Genomic DNA, 14,452 nt, shown 5'->3' with positions numbered 1-14,452 from the left:
CTTTTCCTTTGAGCTAGCTTTTCGCTCAGCCTTCCTTGCAACCACTGCTAGAGATGGCAGGAGCCTAGGTTAGTACCTACTGCCTAAACGTTGAGGGTTTTCGCAGAATCCTGCATGCCACCCTACAAAAGCTTGGAGTCAGAGATCGTCCTGAGTATGAGGGCCGTGAGTATGAGGATCATGGCACCGAGCGGTGTGAGGTTACCGTCTACATCGGGAAGAGTGAAGAGTTCCCCGACATCACTGAAGCCTGGAGTGTGACCGCAACCAGGTTTTGCTTCGTCGACACCTACCAGGTTGTGGCCCACAAAGCCTTACGGTACCTCTGCCAGATCTATGAGGAACCCATTGCCCGTACCCCCATGCGGTTCTTTCCTCCTTTGGACAAGAATCGGCGGGCATGGAGGGCCCGCCTGGAGGCTTTGCAAGGACGAGATGTGCAAGAGGACAGTCCCACCGTGGTGCACTTGACCATGTACCTGCTCGCTCTGGATGAGCAGTACGACCGTCAAGCCTTGGAACTAGGGGTGTGCCTTCAGTGCGCCAAGGAAGCCAAGATCTTCAACCGGATGCTCCAGGTGCAGCTCGCCAAAGCGCATGCTAGCGCTGCAGCTGCTGAGAGCCGGGAGGCTACCATGGAGGAAGCTCTGAAGGAGGCTGAAGATCGGCATGTCCATTAGCTGGGTGAGGCCTATCTGTTCACTAGGGCCAGGCGGAGGACACTGGCTGTTGATAGGCAGGATGCCCTGATCTTGGAAAGGATCCCTATCCACCCGCCAGAAAGAAGAAGAACTGGTGTTGCAGAACCATCAGCACCTCCAACTTCGGAAGTGTTAGAAGCAGAGCCCTTGATTCCTCTCACTCAGCCACTACCCCGAGAAGATGCAGATCCGTAGCCAGGGTGGTAGAAGAATCCGTCAAGCCCAGGAATGAAGATGCGTGGCTAGGGTAGCTTAGTTGCCTTGGAATACTGTACCTATAGTAGTAGTGATTTTCGTCGCTGTCCTCCATATGGTACTCTTGCCATGGTTGTCGTCCGTAGTTGCTGAGATCATCCGACCATAGGTGAATGCTGTGTTGTGAATGGGAGCCTGAATGCTGGTACGTTGTACCCGTGTAAGATCGTTGGAATATGCATTTTGTTTATTTCGCTGTATTTATTGCGTTCATCTACCCTCAATTCGTTAGACATGCTTAAAGTTTTTCATGGGCGATATTAAGCGGGTTATAAGAGAAGTTGACATTCGGATGCCAATAGATCAGCCGTGATTGGATACTATAGGACACTGTATTGACTAATTGTGGATGTCCCCGCAGAACACTTGAATCTCTTAAAACAAATCCGTCGTTGGATTTGAATTCCTTGTCCCTTGTTGTGGAGGGAACCTTTGTTGTTTGAATTTTCCCCTTGCAATACCTCTCTTATTCTGTGGTCTATGACCCCACCGCCTTCATGGCGTGTAAGTTGGTAGTAGTTGCCTGGTTAATAGCTTATGGTGCCGCGACGACACCAAGGGCTCCTGGTGGAACAACTACCATATGTGACGCTGCTCGGCACGCGCTGGTATCGAGGTTATTAACCAAGTACCTTTACCAAGTTACACCGCCGTACCGTTTTGTTTTAAAAAAATTTCTCCTTGGAAATGTTCAGGTGTTCAAATGGGAAATCCACAATGGGTTGATGACATAGTGTTCTCTCAAGGTAAACAAGAGAAGATGGTTTTGGAGGAAGAAAGTGTGACATGGTCTCAGTCTACATGAAAGACAGACGTGGTCGAGTAAAGGAAAGAAAAATAAGAGTAGTAAGGAAGGATAGTCTCGAGTAGTAGGGAGTACTTGTAAAAGCCTAAGTGGATGTCATGTCCCAAGCCCTATGTTTAGTTGACCACGCTATGTATGTTGGGTTATTTCGCTGCATGCCCTACGAATGCCGTCGGTGTCGGGTCCATTATCATCCCATTTTCGCGTGGGCGCAGCACCGTGCTGTGCTCGCCGTCCATGTGCACTGTGTGCTTTTCCTTTTCCTGGTGTCCGGTCGGCTCTCTACCCTGCACCGTCGTTCCCCGTACCGAACCCCCCCATTTCCCCTTCCCTCTCCTTTCTTTCTTCTTTTGGTGACATGACCGACCGCACGCCTGCCTCGTCAAGCAGACCCCCTCTCCTCTCCTTTATTTCCCCTCTGCCGCTCGCATAGGAAGCGAACCATGTCTCCGACCTTATCTCCACAGCATGCACCATATGTGTATCCCATCCCCGCCGCATCCGCCTCCGGTGTGTTGCGCCCCACCTCCGTTCGCCTCTATAAAATTCCCTTGGTCCTTGCTCTTCTTCTTCATCCCCATTCCCCTCGCATTTGGAGCATAGCTATGAGATCCAGTCGCCATTGTGAAGCTAGGTTCGTCAGTCGGAGGTGATGGTGTAATCTGAGGAGGAGAAAGGATTTTGTTCTTCGAAGAAGTTCGAGTTCCCTTTGGTTAGTTGGTCTTAGGGTTCACAATGTTTGAGTTATGAGAGTCTTGTTTCTGGACCATATGGTGCTATGTCATGTTTTGGATAATCATCTTCTTGTTGTTTCTCCATTGTTCTCGTCTATCTCGACTTCTGGAGTAGGTCTCGGTTGTGCCAAGTTGCTCTTAACCATGTATCCCTAGATCCCTGTGGTTTAGTATTCGAAGTTGTGTAATCTTTCGTGTAATCCCCGATCTACGAAATGTAATTGTGTTTTCCCCCTTTTCTGGTTCTAGCTTCGAATCTCGGGACGAGATTCTTTTTAAGGGGGGTTGGTTGTAACACCCTGGTGTTACGATCGTATTTAGCACCGTGTTTTAGGCCCAATAAAATTTACCGAAACAATTCTGTCGGATTTTAAAATTTTAAAGTATGTTTAAAATATCCGCTAGCGATTCTAGCAAGTAAACGGTGAATGGCATGTTCTGTTGGATTGAGCATGGAAACAATTTTTGTTACAAAATTAAAATATCACTTGTAATTAGAACTGAAATAAAAATTAGGAGTTAATCATGTTAAAACTTAAAATAAAATAAATAAAAACCAGCTTTTTGCATCAACATCTAAGATTATATTTAAAAGCGTTGTTGTCCTTGCTGCACTGTGTTATGGACGTTTGAGTACAGTGGTGCATCTCCCTTGCTCTGAATAAATCTGTCATCCAAATTATTAATGTCACGCCATGGCAGAGTGAAGCTGAGTCAGTCCTGTCTGCTCGCTTGTTCGCTCTCTCGGACTCTGCTTGTCTTTTATGCCAGTACTCCCTGCTCATCGCTGTTACTGCTGCGTACTACTTTTTACCTGCCTCTGTTGTCCCGTCGCTCTGCAATGTTGCCGGGGCACGTCGCGCGGTCCCTAATTAATGGAAGTTGACCGGGCTACTGCTGCTGCTGTCCGTGCTGCTTGTACGTTTCTCTTGCTGGTGATAGGGAGTGTCTTGTCCAATTATTTTTAATGGAAGCACCAGCAACTGTGCAGTGGCAGTGCAATGAATCTGACCGACCGGACCACGTGTTCGTCTACACTCGCTCAGGCCTCGCCTTTTTCTTTCGCGCTGCTACCACCGCTACTGCTTTTATTTCCTTCCCTCGGCTTGCTACGTGTTGTACCGCACTGCCCCGCACCTCGCCTCGCACCTCCGCGCCGCTGTGGCTGCTTCTAGCGCACACCACCGCAGCGCTCGTGCCCATGCGTGGCTCCGCGCCCCCTCCGTTTCCCCCTTGCGCTCCCCGGCGTCATAGCCACCATGACCCGCACCCTGCCCGCGCACCGCCGTGGCCAACCACTGACGCTAGAGCCGCTGCACCCGCGCGTCCCCTCTGCTCTCCCATGCGCCCGTGCCCAGCTGCCTTCTTCCGTGACCCGCACTGGTCCAGCACCGCCCGCCAAGGCCAAAGCCGAGCCAGATGAACCGCGACCGCCCGCGCCCTGGTTCTACACGCTCATCGGTCGCCGAGCCCTCAGTCCCGCTGCGCTGCCCGCCTTTTTAGTCCCGTGCGCCGTGCCCGCGCGCCTGTGCTCTGCCTGCTGCCCGGAGCCGTCCTGCCGGTGCCGTAGCTCCACCGGTCCACGCACCTCCTTGCGTCGAGGTCCGCAGCACCTCACCTCGCACCTCACCCTGTCGGTGCTGGCTGTCCCCGCGAGCAAGCATGCACCGCCCCTGCCTTCCCCTGCTGGACCGCGGCCATGCTCCTCCACCGGCGCAGCCCTAGGCGGGCGTCATCGGTGCCTCCGTGGCCGAAGCCGCAACACCCCGCCCAGCACGTGGAGAGCCACGCCGCCGGTGCTTGCGTACCCGGTCGGGCCGCCGCTGCCCCGCGGCCGATTATTTTCCGCCGCCGACCAGTTCCCCTGCTTCGGTGATGAGCTCTGTTTTTGGTGGATGACGTGAAGGTGAGAAATCCAAGAAATAGAAATACACAGGGTGTTTACTGCAAAATACACGACTCGAATGAATAGTGTAAATAGGGTTTGGCGATTAGCAAAACGAATAAGGGGTTTTCTGCAAAACGTGCCCGCGCCCTGGGCTTTACCAGCTGGGCCGGCCTGTTGGCGCCGTGTCTGGGCCACTCGCTGCCGCGCGGTGGGCCGGCCTGCCGCCCCATGCCTGGGCCACTGCCTACCGCTGGGCCGCCGCGCGCCCATCTGCCTGGGCCACCGCCTGCCGCCACTGGGCCAGCTGATGTCTGTTGGCCCTTTAGTTGTAAGCGATTGCTAATTTAGCCTCAGGAATAAAATTGTAAAATCAATATAAAATATTATAGGGATCCAAAAATAGTGAACCCAGTTTTGTTGAGTTCCTAAAATTATGAGCTACCTGTTAGTAGATTTTGTTCACGTAGTTGGATAATATTATTGGAAGCTATATAATTAAATTGAGGTACTTAAGAGTATGGAAAGATAAACTTGTAGGAACTTTCATGATAAATTGGTAATATTGTTGAATCTAAAAATTGTACAGTAAGTTATGGACAATATTAGGTACTCACTATAATGTTTATAGCACCAGAATAACTAGTTTGCTGAATAGATAATGATGTCCTATTGCGAATAATGATTAAATCGATAGAATAGAATAAAGAAACAACTTGGGATTGTATAACTAAAACGATTGTGGGGGAAATAACGCCTTATCCGACAATGTGTATATGTAGCCTAAGTACGGTCATCGTAGCACTAGCCCGTTAACTCAAGAGGCGTACGTCGTATTTTACGAGTCACGATTGTAGTTGATTAATTACATCTTTGCATTGCATCGCATGCATATCATATAGGTACAATGATGGATCAACGGATCAATCGAAGGATAATTGGGAATTCGAAGATGGTGTAATGATATTCTCTCTAGGAGATGATGAGATGGGCTTGTTATCCAGTTGATGGTGGATGACCTGAAGATGTAGATACTAACTTTTAATATATATCTTACCCAGGCAAGCCCCGGTGCATAACCCCTACTTTTTTGCAGTTTAAATTATATATATGCATTAAGTTTTAAGGAGTTCAATGAAACCCACTTGCATATATATCGTTATCCTATGAGTCTTACTAGTATGACAGGATCATGTAGAATGCTATGCTATAGGACTCCGGTAGAAGTCGAGTGAATGCCTGTCACTCGCGAGAGATAGGAAATATGTTACTATATCATTATCACTTGGAAAATATAAATGGTGGAAAGGAAAATGGTGACCGGGCAATGATATGGTTTGGGTATTGGTGGGTGTAAGAGGTTGTGTCGCCGTGGACACGGGGCAAAGCTTGGTTACACTGCTTTCCCTGTCTGGTCGATTAAGGATCGTTCATTGCATAAGATTCTAGGCAAGTCATAGACTTATTATCCCGAGCACATACTTGGGTATGGGCGCTTGGAAGACTTCTTGCTCTCTTGTCGTGGATCTGGCTTTTTCCGGACCGACTGTCAGGGTTTTATTTTGGTGGAGGAGGTCCTTGCACCGTACTGAGTCCGGGACTCAGGGGCGGGGGCTTGGAGTCCCAGTTTGGACGGGGACTTGAACACCTGGGACAGGAGAGTGATGGGTTGGTCCTGCTTGTGCCTGGGGTACAAGCGGGGTGTGTGTTTTCGGGGTACCCAGCTGGGGTCATTGATTCGTGAATCGCCGGGCGATCCGGTACGGTTTGTCTACGGTTTAGCATCGTAGTAAGAACTGAAAGATGAAAGATGAAAGATGGAAGAGGGGAATCTGATTGCTTACCACCTGCTTGAAAGTAGCACATGTGCTTACATAGAATGGTTAGTTAATGAACCAATGCGGCTATTAATAAAAATCGAATATAAGGATGCACGTTTAGTAATGCTTCCTGCAAATGCAATAAAACCCACAAGCCAGATAGCCTTGCATATCCTTGGAGTCTTTTCTTTCCTCCTGTCGGGTAAGTCTTGCTGAGTATAATTGAGTACTCAGGGTTTTATTCCCCCTGTTGCAGGTGACAGGTGGATGCTAAAGCTGACCTTTGTGTGTGGATTCCTCCTAGTGGGCTCAGAGAGGATTTCCTTTACGCTGCGATCGTAGTTGCTATTTATAACTCTCGTCAAATGCTTTTATAAATGAAAGTTTCATAATCTATTGTCGTAGTTTATTTATTAATACTTCATCATGTCATGATTAGATATTTATTTCCGCTGTAATTCTGCTAACATTTTTATATTCCGCTGTTATATTAAGTTATTCATAACTCTGATAATATAGTTATATTCCGCTGTTATAGTAAATAAATATTATACTCTGATGTTGTATTAAAGTGATGTAAGAAATGGTTAAGAATGATGTAAGCTTTATTCTCTCATTTGTGATCCTGATGCCAAAATGTGGATTTTCAGGTTCTCCCCTGGGGTGTGCCCGATGGAACTGTGTAATTTAGTGTTCTCCCTTGAGTGCTTAGTGTCAAATGGAAGACGAGCACTCCTGTGAGGCATTAGATTAGGCGGTTCTGCCACATCCCATAGTTTATCCTTTTTCTTCTCTTGTACCTCTTTCCAGTTAGGGATTGCTGGGTTCCATTTATCTCTTACTAGGGCCCCGATCGCATTACGGAATCGTCCTCTGAATTCCTTCGACTCAAGGATCTCCCTTGCTGGCCCGACCTCCGCTATCACATAGCATGCCTTATCTCGATATTGGTTTGTTTTTCTATCCCCTCGTTTCCTCTTTGGATTGGTAGTCGTGTTCGTGGTTGTGTCTTGAGGTTGCGGAGTAGTGGTCTCAATGTTCGTCTCTATGGCTGTTGCCTCTACTCTCCTTTCCTCTACTCTGTCTTATCCGGCGAGATGTCGCAGACGTCGACGTCGTCTTTTCTGAGTTTCAGGAGAGACCTGTATATACGATAGGTCAAAGTTTTAGCAAAGGTAACACAACCAAAACTTTAGCAAAATTTACAAGCTAAGGCTTTATCCCCACCTCCTCGTTCAGGTCAAAATCCTTGTCCAAATCTTTCTCCGTTGACCTCCTTCTAACTTCACGTGGGAAAGGATCCTCGGGACTTACATATCCCTCTTCTGAGTCCTCCTCCTCATCATCCTCTTCTTCTTCGCCTTCAGCAGCCTCTCCTGCTCTTCCTTCTGCTCCCCCTTCCTCCTCGTCACACTGCTCCTAAGTAAGCATTACTTCTAAATCTTTTTCTAACTCGTTATCGAACTTCTCCTGAGTAAGCTGGTCCTCTAGTACTTGCTCCTCATAGGTTGGCTGCTCATCATGCTCGGGGCATCGGGCTGCACTGTCTGGTGTCCGCGATATTATTTCACGCTTTGTTCTAATAGATGCAAGAAAGTGTGCTTTAGGTATGTGAGAATGTATAAGAAATCAAAAATGTCTACAAACCAAAGTAGTCCTATAAAACAACAATATATAAAAAACGAGTAGTAGCAGTAGTAGAGGCCTCAGAAACATGTCAATCATTATTTGATCATGAACTTGGAGCATCAAGGCATCATAACAGAGAAGAGAGGTGAAGATAATGTAGGGGCGACTGGTAATGATGTCAAGTTCCTTATAAGTTCTTGATCATCAACTCATATTCCATATAATGTATGGACTTAGACAGTTTTATCATCGGCAAAACAAAGAAGAGGAGAGGAGAGAAGAGGGAAGATTTGGCAAAAAAAAAAGCAACAGCTGCTTAGCAAACATAGAGCAGCAGCTGATGGCAAAAATAGCCAAAAAATAGACTGCTGCCACATGGTTGGAAGACCCCTGCAAATCTACCAAGCAACAGCTGCTTAACAAACATATATATGCTCGCTGTTAACAAACATAGAGAGAAGAATAGTAGAGTACAAAGAATCTAAAAACTGCAGGAACTAATATGGTAGCCAAATTGACAAGATAGAAGCCGCAAGATTGAAGCTTTCTTCACTGGAAAGAGCAAATTGCTTGTGGTACTGTCCCCTCTGAATAGTGTCCATCTATTATTTCTAGCAGTACCATTTTCTATCGTTACATACCTGCCGTCATCCTCTGCTAACTATCTTGAACAAACTAATTTATGTGTGCCTAGCTATCGATCAATTATTGCAGGCTAGTATATATTAAACAGTCCACAAGCAAGCGTCTATCTTGAACAAAATTTTCCTTTTTACACTATCATTAGGAACCCCAGTCTGATCCAGTAGGTTTTATTGAGTCGCTCCAAGTGCTGATTTGCTACTGCATTGCGTGATTGCTGGCTAAGGTCCTTCCAGTCTGACAACATATGTCCAATACATGTACACATGTAGGACTGTAGGAGAGCACAAAAAAGGCTTGGTCACTACGGTTCTTTTTTTTTAAAAAAAAAAACCTTAGTCAGGCGTTAGTAAGCTTTTTGTGGAGAAATTTGCAAGCTTTGGCAGCAGGAGATGGTGGGTCCCAGAAATTACATTAATTGACTTATTAAGAACTTTTGCCACATATTTGTTATGTTGCCACATATTGATCATGATTAAAAGCAGTGGATCTTGTTTGTGTACAAGCTAGCTGAATGTGACAGCTTTCCTGTGCACTTTTACAGATTAATTTCGTGTTCCTGATCAACCAAAGGAAGGTGAAGCTCACCAAGTGATATTCGTTGTGCACCAAGGAGAGGGCCAAGGTCAGATTGATGTGCTCTGTGTTCATTACTAGAATACTAGTAGTGTAATTCAGTTCTGATTGATGTGCTCTGTGTTCATTACTAGTAGTGGCTGCTGATTTCTGCAACAACTAAGACTATGCATGCCAATTAATATTTTCTTTAGCAAGTCGTGCTCTTGTCTGTTTGGTGTTTCTGAAACAGCAGTACTTCACTCACTGTATATATTTCCTAGACACGTTATTTTGGTTGCTGTTGGAGAACTAAAAGTACCATGTGTAAACTAACTAGCCAACCTGATCATTTAGGTGCTATTATATAACTTGAGTTGTTATTTAAAGGGCTTGGTCACTGATTTCTCTGTGCTGAGTTCTTTGTTTATTGATTTCTGCATTTTTTTTATTTCTGCAAAAATTAAGACTATGCATTCTCGTCTGTTTGGTGTTTCTGAAACAACAATTTTCAGAAACAGCAGCAACTTGAAACAATAGTTTTAGAAACAACAACTAACTTGTCTCTTCTTGCGCTAGTTAAGTTTAGTTCTTGCTGGTTGCAGATGGAGTCTAACTTGACCTCTCTGCAGTTTAGTTTGTGTTGCAGATTGTAGCTAGTTATGTCAGCTAGCTTAATTTTTAAATTTATAAATACGTAAGTAGGCCAATATCTCAGCTTGTTTCTATTTGCAACTTTTAGATAATGGGCTCTAGGAAGGAGAAAATTAGAAAATTCATACAGATGGAAGAAGAAGATGATGATGAATTGTTTTTTATCATTGTTCCTGCCATACTTGAATGCCTGAATGATGAGAAGAGACCAGTGCATACTTCCGAGTATACTGGTGCTAAAAACGTGAAGGAAATTCTAGAGGGACATGGGAGTTGGTGTAAATCCGAGTTACTTACCAGAACACAATGCATAGTTTCATCTAACCACTGCAAGGTTTATCACCTCGTGGGTGTTGTTCCCTAGGCGATAAGGCTCTCCTACAAGCCTGGGTGTGTTCCTGATGGTTTCCTGTTCTTAAGGTAAGATGTATTTTGACTGATTCTGAGTCAAGTATTAGCACTTGATTCATAATGCCGTATATGAAGAATTGAAGATAGTCTACAATGTCAACATTTTTCTCGAACAGTCTTCAATGTCAACATAGTTCACCTTTGTCTCATTCCAATATATGTCATCATGATTGTTATTCATATTTGCATATCATCTCAGTCTTCTACATGCATCTCAATCTATTATTTTTATCACTAACCATTGAATTATCTGTCTAGTTACTTAGATTAATTACATGGCATGTGGCATGGACCAAAGAATGCCAATCTTAGAAACCAACAGATGCAATGTTTTAAGAGTCAACAGATGCAGCTGACCCAATATTTTGCACTCAACAACCACCAAACCAACAGGATGTGCCAACTGCGTCTGAAATCAGGCTATCTCTTCAAAAAACAAGAATAGAGGATGTTCCTGGAGCCTCTATTGGTGATGAGCAGGTTGTTGCAGGTAATGCTGTAGTGGATTGCATTTTCACTACCCCAGATCTAGACATCACTGTCGGTTCAAAAACCCCCTTCACTGCTGGATTTTGAACCGACAGTGGCATACCGGCAGTGATGGGGGGTTGACATCACTGTCGGTTCTAAAAAACCGACACTGATCTACAAGAAACAGTGTCGGTTTCTGGCTCCACCCGACAGTGTCTAGTTGAACAATACTGCCGGTTTGTAGTCCCAACCAACAGTGATAGTTGCTTTAAGAGTGTCGGTTCTTGGCTCAAGCCAACAGTGTTGAGCAAGCCTACACTATCGGTTCATGGCTCAAGCCGGCAGTGTTGATCTAGACAACACTATTGGTTGATGGCTCAAGCCGGCAGTGTTGAACAAGACAACACTGTCAGTTCATGGCTCAAGCCGGCAGTGTTTTGCAAGACAAAACTGTCGGTTCGTTGCTAACCGGCAGTGATGGCCTATTCGTATTTTATTGTTTTATAATTGATTTTAATTTATATTTTTCGTAGAATCGAGTTTCGCTTTATATACGCCACGTAGACGATAGGTCCATCAATATTAAACATTACAAATGTTACGGTTACAGTTCAAATGTTCTTATCCAGATCTCGATCCCTCAAAAAAAATTATTCTCGGACTTCACAGATTGTGCAATGCTTCTCAAACTTCTTACAATAATCTGGCGAGCCGCTCTAGGCCATACTGGTCCTTGTACCTCATGGATTGTGCAATGGAAAATACTCCATCTTTTTTCAATACCTCGGCTAAGATGAATTTTGCGAGCTCTGATTGCAGTGTGACGATCTCCATGTCTAACAGCCTTTGGTGGTTATATTTCTTGCGCTGTCGTTCAAAAAAGATGATATCCAAAGAGGAACATTAAATCATTTTGTTGAATTATTAACAGACATAAATGAAACGGGGATTATACACACCAACTTATCGGCTTCTTCCGATTTTCTGCCGATGTAGCGAAGCATTGCCCACATTATATAAAACCCGCATTCATTGTTTCCCGTCGGCTGTGACAGGTACTTTCCCTCCATTTCGACAACCTTGAATGGGACCGGCGTCCCACCGATATGTCTTCTTCGAACACTGAGCAACATTAAAGGGAGAAACATTAGAAAGCGGTATGTGTGATTAGAAAATAATATGTTATTAGGATCGCTTTCTAATTTAGCACTGCCACCGGTGCATCCAGATGATGAAATGGTTTTTTCTTCGAGTCCCACACCTCTATCAGATTTTTGACAAGATTGACACAAATGAAGACGGAATGGTTGCTACAATCACAGAATCCTAGTTATCGAATAATCTTGACAAAAAAAAGAAGCATAAAATTAAAAGCCGAGAACACATACTCGCAGTTGTACGCTAGAAGTATGTGGGTTTTCTTCTTCATCGTGAATTCGTCGAAAACAACAATCAATCTCTGTTTTAGGTCTTCCATGTCACATCCATAGAGGCCTAGACATGTCCTCTCATTGACTCGCAAGGGGTCCAAGAAGCCTATGTAATCCCATTTGCTTTTTAGAATACAAAATTTTGCTATACACCTACATAAAATCATGGAAAGTGCTCAAAAGTTAACAATTTGTCTCGAGAGAGTAGTTAATTGTAATATCGTGCGTGTAGGGTACTTATATAGTGCACAGCGTCAACATTTGAACATCGAGAGAGCGTTTCTGGTATAGCTAAAACAAGCACTCCCACTCGACATCGAACTTCTCTTCTTCAGGATAATGGAAAATATGTGGCGAACGGATAATAACCTCAAAACCAAAGTCGTCCGTCTCTGTTGCTTGAGCCATGTAATATTCATGCAACTGGCGCATATATGTTGTCAAATTTTTATACTCCTCATCGGGAACCAAAAGATTGCCCCTTTCATACTTCATTGCCGGTGTTGCCGTCCCTTGTACATCATAATAGATGGTCACGGCCTCATCGACGTACTTCTGTATGTTCCTTAAATCTTTATTGTGTATTTCTTCGTCTCTTGTAGCGTATTTATTCTTTGTTTGCCTTTCGAATTTGGACTTCAGTAAATACGAAGATAGTGAGGCACAGAGATTGAAGAAACTAACACAATCTTCCTTTGAGATGTGTGTTGTAAATTTTTCTTTCATCAAGGTGGTAACGCTGGCACTGAACGACTTTTTTCTTTTCTATTGGTCCACTTTGGGAGCATTAGCGACCGAATCCAAGGACCTTTCCTGCGACTACGAGGATGTCCTTGATCTTATTTTGGGCTGAGGTGGAGGAGGAGGAGAAGGATGACGACGAGAATTCTATTTTCTTGACGCTGTTGAAGATGGAGGAGGAGGGGGAGGAGGAGGAGGAGTCTCTTTTCTCGGGGCTGATGAAGATGGAGTCGGACGAGGAGGAATAGGAGACCTCTATCTTCTTGGGGGTGATGGCTCCAGATGAAGAGTGGAGTGATCTCTGTTGGGAGATGGTGAGTAATCATCGTGGGTGGGCGAAGACTCACAGTCGTCCACATCATCAGAGGACAATTGATGGTCAAGCTTAATGAAGCGCTTGTGCCAGGCCACTTGAGAGCCCTTGTTGTGACCAAGTTTCGGCCTGTCTTCTGCTATGGGGTACTTAATAGGTATCTTGTTAAACTTCTTATCAAGTATTCTGTCAATGGTGACGCGAGCGTACCCCAGTGGAATTGGGCGGCCATTAATTGTCTCGTCTCCCATAGGCTAGGCCTGGCTGAGCGCCACCTTGTCCTTTGTCCATTCCTGACGGATGTACAACCTGATATTGACGGGTTTAGTGATGTCATCCACCGGATGAGGCACATTCGCCTCTTCTTCGTCGAGCGGGGTCGATCCGTAGCTGTTGTGACCCCTAAACTGTGGGCTAAAGGCAGTAGGAGTAGGGTTTTGTGGTACTACTGACCCCTTGGACAGCAAAATTTGCTCAACTCGCGCTTCAATGGTCGCCTCAATCCGTGCTTCCATTCTGTCTTCCACCTCTTTTAGTCTCCTCAAATACTCTGCCTCCTGTTCCGCTCTATCCCTCGAGCGGCTTCGGTAAGTGTTAGATTCTTAGGGGAATGCTAGTTTCCAAGGAACAACACCAGTTCCTCTAGTGTGACCAGGGTGCTCCTTGGTTCCGAGTGCTTAGGTGAGCATGTCTTTCTCCCTATTAGAAGTGCGAGTCCCTTGCCTCACCTCCTCAGTTACCTGGGAGATCCTCTAGATGAGTTCACTCATGGGTTGATTTGAGGAGCTAAAGCTCCCGTCCTCGGCATGCCGTACATTTCTCCCCATACAGTATAATACTGATCTGGGCTCCCAATTGGCGGTCTCAACCTCAACGCCTTCCTCAGCAAGGCGATCCATCTTTTGAAGTTTTGCTTCAAATTCTGGCATCTTTTTGGCATAGCCACGAGAGCCAAGATGATGAGGATTCGTCACTTTCTATGAATTCTCCTTATTCTTCCTGCTCAGTTCTGCCAACTCAAGGCGTGCCGACTGGAGTAGCTAGCGGGTCATCCCCCCATTATGGGTCGTGCGCCGGTGCCAGCCCTAATGATGCGGGGGTGTGAGCCCGCTCCTCCGACCACCTGGCCTACCCCGTCGCACCCAGAGCAGGTGGGGACAAGGCTGACGATGCCTCCGAAGATCACGGCGACCGCGTCCACTTTGCCTCCCGCTCGTCGACGGCGTTCGAGCTCGCGGAGTGCTTCCTTGGCACAGGAACGTCGTCGCACCTCTCTGCCTCCTGCCCACCGCCGGCAAATGCGGCCACAGGCTCATGATGCTCCACCGAAGTCGCGATGACCTCCTGGCCTCCCTCATCCTCGGAGGAGATCATGTCGTCACACATCTCCGTGGGATCCTCTGACT

The 14,452-nt window shown here is 45.8% G+C and overlaps 1 pseudogene; it reads left to right on the top strand.

Moving 5' to 3' along the window:
* The first annotated feature begins 473 nt into the window (after positions 1 to 473).
* The window catches only part of LOC136487319 (E3 SUMO-protein ligase SIZ2-like), a 28,115-nt pseudogene continuing 14,136 nt past the window's right edge, over positions 474 to 14,452 (top strand).

The sequence above is a fragment of the Miscanthus floridulus genome, chromosome 10 (genome assembly GCF_019320115.1).
Source record: "Miscanthus floridulus cultivar M001 chromosome 10, ASM1932011v1, whole genome shotgun sequence".
NCBI lineage: Eukaryota > Viridiplantae > Streptophyta > Magnoliopsida > Poales > Poaceae > Miscanthus > Miscanthus floridulus.
This window is presented reverse-complemented; position numbering and strand designations above follow the sequence as displayed.